The sequence below is a fragment of the Oreochromis aureus genome, linkage group 3 (assembly GCF_013358895.1).
Source record: "Oreochromis aureus strain Israel breed Guangdong linkage group 3, ZZ_aureus, whole genome shotgun sequence".
NCBI classification, from domain to species: Eukaryota; Metazoa; Chordata; class Actinopteri; order Cichliformes; family Cichlidae; genus Oreochromis; species Oreochromis aureus.
The window spans coordinates 75,187,236-75,193,140 of record NC_052944.1 but is presented as its reverse complement, the minus strand read 5'-3'; the positions used below and the strand labels follow the sequence as shown (position 1 = coordinate 75,193,140).

The 5,905-nt window shown below is 42.5% G+C and overlaps 2 long non-coding RNA genes across 2 annotated transcripts in view; both read left to right on the top strand.

Annotated features, from left to right (window-relative positions):
* The first annotated feature begins 266 nt into the window (after positions 1–266).
* Positions 267–5,905, top strand: part of LOC120437616 — a 19,106-nt gene continuing 13,467 nt past the window's right edge. Inside the window, exons 1-3 of the long non-coding RNA XR_005611289.1 lie at positions 267–328; positions 414–573; positions 2,158–2,239. This is a non-coding gene — a long non-coding RNA (uncharacterized LOC120437616). The remainder of the gene's footprint in view (positions 329–413; positions 574–2,157; positions 2,240–5,905) is intronic.
* On the top strand, positions 4,019–4,802 carry LOC120437625. Its single transcript, XR_005611302.1, has 2 exons — positions 4,019–4,073; positions 4,205–4,802. It is a non-coding gene; the product is annotated as an uncharacterized LOC120437625 (long non-coding RNA).

Here is a 5,905-nt window from a genome sequence, read left to right as displayed (position 1 = left end):
CTGGTAAGCTGAGTGTGTGGAGTTAGTGTTGATGAAGCTGTGTGTAAATGGATGAAATGCTGTAGTTTGTCTCTGTGTTGAGGTGGATCAGTGATCCTGCAGAGTCCTGTCCTCCCTGTGATGGAGGGAGATGACGTCACTCTGCTCTGTAAAACAGAGACCACTCCCTCCAACCTCCCAGCTGCTTTCTATAAAGATGGCTCCCTCATCAGGAAGCAGCCTACAGGTCACATGACCATCCAGCATGTTTCCAGGTCTGATGAAGGCCTCTACAAGTGTGACATCAGCGGTCATGGAGAGTCTCCATCCAGCTGGATCACTGTCACAGGTGACACACTCACCTGTCTGTGTTTCTGCAGCTTTCAACATTCAAATGTGACGACAACTTAATGACTGTGTTTGCTTTATTTTAGACAAACACACCACCACACCTCCACCTACATCCACACCTCCAACTACATCGCTCTCGCCACCTGCTCTCTCTGTGCTGCAGTTGTTGTTTGTTAGGTCGGTCTATGTTGTGGTTCTACTGGTGTTACTGGTTCTGCTGAGGATACAATGTGTTCACAGGAGGTGAGACTCAAACTCAAACTCAGACTTCCTAATTTTACATGTTGGCTGTGGCTCAGGAGACAGACCAGGTTACCTACTAATCCAAAGGTACGATCCTTCCAGTCTGCATGTGAAATATCCTTGGGCAAGATATTAACCCCAAGTTGCTCTTTGATGCATCCAGCAGAGTATTAATCTTTGTGAACATTAGATAGCAAGCACTTCCATGGAAAATGCAGAAAAAGTGCTTGTATGAATGGTTGAATGATGCAAGTTCTATAAAGAACTTTGAATACTCAGAGTAAAAAAGCACTATATAAGAACCATTCCATTTAACATGTTCAAGTTGGGTTAATAGAATAACGCAGAGGTAGAATTTTGTTTTGTTTTCATGGCAGGTCTGTGAGTGTGTGTGTGTGTGTGTGTGTGTGTGTGTGTGTGTGTGTATTTAAGATATTATTTTAAATGAACTTAGCATGAAGGTGAACATCAAAATCAAAACATTAAGTTTATTCCCTTGTTTCATTTTTGTCTCTTAATCTACAATTTGAAATCTTGTTCAGTTGTAACATGTGTGTTTAACTCTGTACTTACTGAGTGTTGTTCACTGTGAGCTGGACTGTGTGTTTGTGGTCTGTGGTTAACTGAAGCTAACAGCTCTGCAGTCGTCCAGCATCCTGTTTCTGATAGAAAGAAAACACTTCAGCTGCAGGTGTTTCAACACAGAGCTGTTCATTTTTAAAAGAGGAAGGAACATGGAGACATCATTTGGAAAAGTAAAAATATTAATACAACTCCAACATTTTAATTTCTGTCTCACCATCTTTATTTAAATTGTGAGTCTGACTTTATTAAAGTTGATGATTTGGTATTTTCTGTGACATCCTGACATGTTGAACATTGATCCTGATGATGAGCGCTCACAGCTCTGTGGTCAGTCACTTCTTCTTGTATTTAATTTTTTTATTAAACCAACTACTCTATTGTGTCACTAGTTAGCTAACATAAACTAATATAAGTCTAATAGCAACAACCAACCACCCAACGATATGATCCCATGTTCTGTATTGACAGAAGATGGCGCTAAACATGTTTTTAAAACTTTAAGCATTTTTTCTTTTCTTTAAATCCAGCTTAAAAGACAGCATTACATCTATGTCAGTTTTTGAGCGGAGGGCTCAGTGATTTAATTAGCCTTTATATGTGAGCATTTCATGTCCTCTTTAAGTTCTGCATGTAAAACTACAGCAGCACCTTCCTGTTGTTAACACCAGCTCAATACACTCTGAAGCAGAGGACACTCCTCTCTGCAGTGTGTGCTGTTTTGGCTCATATTCCTGTTGATGTTGTGAGAGCACGTTGGCTTTGTGCTTTGTGGTGAAGAGAGTCAGTGTGAAAAAAGATGATGGCTGCTTTGTGGTCGTCTACTTTTCTCTTTCTCAGAAACAGCTCCCTGTTCTTTGTACTCGCTCTAGTTCATAGCAGATATGTTCAGACTATGCAACTGTGAAGAGCTGCTTAAAAGAAAATAATAAAATGTATTAGCCGTAGTGTAATAATATCACAACACAGTAACTGCAGTCATTTAATGTTTTTTTTCTGCAGAGAAGGATGCAGTTGCAGACAATTCAGCATTGAGAACTGAAGATGTCAGTTATGGACAAACAACCAGAACAAGAAGGCCCAGGTACAGCTGCTCTTTATCTTTGACTTTGGACAGAGACAAGCGAGCTTCTCACCCTGTTTACAGCCATCATGTTAAGCTAAGCTCTGAGCTCAGACCTGTGAAAAATCTCAGATTTCTCAACTCTGTCAGAAATAAAGTGTTTCCTGAAAAGTTGACAGTTCCTTTAAAGAGATATAAGCAGCAGAATGTGAAGGCAGTTATAGATCTGTGTTCGTCCTTGTACTGAAACACAATGAAAATAGTTTCTACACATAGTGTTTTTGTGTCCCACTACATGTAATGTCCTATCCTGTTCCAGTGGTGGATATTCATATTGAACATGGCGCTGTCACTTGGTGTTCGCTCGCTCTGTGGTAGAGTATCACTTCCTGTTCCTGCTCAAACACAGTGGTGTTTCTGAGTAGCTTATCTGCTTAGCAATTTAATTAAAAACTTTTAAATACATTCTTTTTTCATAGTATAATCTTCACGTGCTTCATCCGAAGCACACTTTCTGTGTTCTCACTACCTAATTTATAGCCAAAGTATTCACTCACTGTGTCTGTACTGTTTCGCTAGCTTAGCTAAGCTCGTAGCCGACTCGTTAGCACCATGGCTACTTCACCTGTCACCTGTCCCTCCTGCACATTCCTGCTCATTGTGTCAGATGTTTAGTTACTCCTCGGCCTCCTTTAGCAGTAATGATTCCTGTAACAAATGTAGCATATTTGCAGCTCTGGAGGCCAGGATTACTGAATTGGAGACGCGGCTTCGCACCCTTCATTCACCCGTAGCTAGCCAGGCCCCTGTTGCTGGTGCAGCCAAAGATAGCGTAGGCCCCGCTAGCTGTTCCCCGGCAGACCCCAAGCAGCTGGGGAAAGAGGGCGGCTGGGTGACGGTGAGGAGGAAGCATAGTCCTAAACAGAATCCCCAGGTACACCACCAACCTGTTCATGTGTCTAACCGTTTTTCCCCACTCGGCGACACACCCGCCGGGGGTCAAACTCTGGTAATTGGTGATTCTGTTCTCAGACATGTGAAGCTAGAGACACCGGCAACCATAGTCAATTGTCTTCCAGGGGCCAGAGCAGGCAACATTGAAGGAAATTTAAAACTGCTGGCTAAGGGTAAACGTAAATACAGTAAAATCATAATTCACGTCGGCAGTAATGACACCTGGTTATGCCAATCGGAGGTCACTAAAATCAATATTGAATCGGTGTGTAACTTTGCCAAAACAATGTCGGACTCTGTAGTTTTCTCTGGTAGTAGGGATGGGTACCGGTATCCGGTGTCATTATGGCACCGGTTCTGACATAAACGGTAGTAACCAGACCGAAAAGCAGCGCACATTTCGGTGCTTTCTTTTGGTGCTTTTTTTTGTCCTGAGATGTGATACACTTCAGATTCTAGCCAATCATTTTACGTTTCCAAGGATAGTAGGCGGGCCCAGGTACGTTCGTTCTTTTAGAGCAGAGCTACAGATTAAAAATGCCCAAGGCAAAGCGGTCAAAAGTCTGGCTGTACTTCACAGCAAAAGATGCAAACTCAGCAGCCTGCAACAAGTGCTTTAAGATGATACTGTGATACTGTGCAAAGGAGGTAACACCTCGAATCTGATGAAACACCTAGCGATGCATAGCATTTTGTTAAAAGCTGAGAAACGCGCCGTATTTGATAGCTTGCTGCGAGACCTCACACTGAGCACATCTACTGCGGGTGTGGTGCCTGTTATCGGACCCGGAGTAAGCAACATCCCCCAAGAATCCGAAGAGTAGAGTCCTGGCCCCTAGACCTGCCAGTGTAGCAGAAATGTTGACGGATGATGATGGCAGCAGCAGCCGTTCTTCTCTGCGTGAGTAGCTTAATGTTGTTCGTGTGTAATTTACGTTGAGTAAGCTAACCACGTTATTACATTAATGCATGTAAGGTGAACTAGCAAACACCGTTGTAGTTACATGCGGCTGTCTTCTTGTTTGATGGCAGATACTCCCTTCACCCTGGCCAAAAAGGCTAAAATGACCAAAGAAAAAGTGGAAAACAGCTAAACACGAGAGGTTTTTGGGCAAAGAGGTTTTTGCGCTCAGCCGAACGCATCATTCAATCAGAGCTCCCTGACCTGCTGTCCATCTACACCAAGCGGTCCAAGACCAAAGCTAGGAAGATATGATGGACCTCTCCCATCCCAACAATGGACTCTTCTCACTGTTGAGGTCTGGGAAGCGCTTCCGCTCCCTTAAGGCCAAAACTGAGAGAATGAGGAGGAGCTTCTTCCCCCAGGCTATTCGGGCCCTGAACCAGTTGTAGGACTGGACTCTCCCACACACATCACATCACCACACGCACTCTGGTTTCTCTTCATGCACACTTCCTATAATTTATAATCTCTTTCTGCTATTTGCACATTTTTTTTAATGTAAATTTCTAAGTTAAATCTGTAAATTTTGTATAACCTGTAAATTGTAAATACTGTAAAACCACTGTCATTTAATGGTCGAGCATTGCATTGCACAGCTACAAGCATTTCACCTCATGTCATACTGTGTATGGTTGTGTGTGTGACAAATAAAAATTTGAATTTGAAGTTTGTGTTTTTTTTCATTGTTTAAGCACTGCTTCCAGCCAAGAGTGATACCATATATGCCCTATAGCTGCAGAAAAGGCTAACACTGTTATCTTTTTGCAAAAAAACAGCTGAACATGAGAGGTTTTTGGACAAAGTTTGTGTTTTCCATTCTTTAAGCACCGGTTCGAGCACCGTTTAAGCACCGGCACCGTTCTAAAAGTACCGGTTTGGTACTGGTATTGGATAAAACCTAAACGATACCCATCCCTAACCAGGAGTGACATGTTTAGCCGCATGTTCTCCTCCTGTCTGAGTGGTGTCCCAGAAACGATGTGGGCTTCATAGATAATTGGCAAACCTTCTGGAGGAAACCTGGTCTTGTTAGGAGGGACGGCATCCATCCCACTTTGGATGGAGCAGCTCTCATTTCTAGAAATATGGACAAATTTATTAAACCACCCAAAATATGACTATCCAGAGTTGGGACCAGGAAGCAGAGTTGCAGTCTTACACGTCTCTCTGCAGCTTCTCTCCTCCTGCTACCCCCCCCAAAACCCATCTCCATAGAGACTGTGTCAGCTCCCAAACAGACAAAAAACAAACTAAAAACCAGCAATAAACAATTTAAACATAAAAAATCACAAAGAAAGAACAATACAGTATCCACATCTGAACCAAAGAGTAAAACGGTGAAATGTGGATTATTAAATATTAGGTCTCTCTCCTCCAAGTCTCTGTTAGTACATGACTTAATAATTGATCAACAAATCGATTTACTCTGCCTTACAGAAACCTGGTTGCAGCAGGGTGATTATGTTAGTTTAAATGAATCAACACCCCCGAGTCATTCTAACTACCAGAAATCTCGAAGCACAGGCCGAGGGGGCGGTGTGACAGCAATTTTTCACACCAGCCTATTAATTAACGAAAGACCAAGACAGACTTTTAATTCATTTGAAAGCCTGATGCTTAGCCTTGTCCACCCCAGCTGTAAAACTCAGAAACCAGTCTATGTTATCATCTATCGTCCACCTGGGCCTTACACAGAGTTTCTCTCTGATTTCTCAGACTTTTTATCTGATTTAGTGCTCAGCTCAGATAAAATAATTATTGTGGGTGAT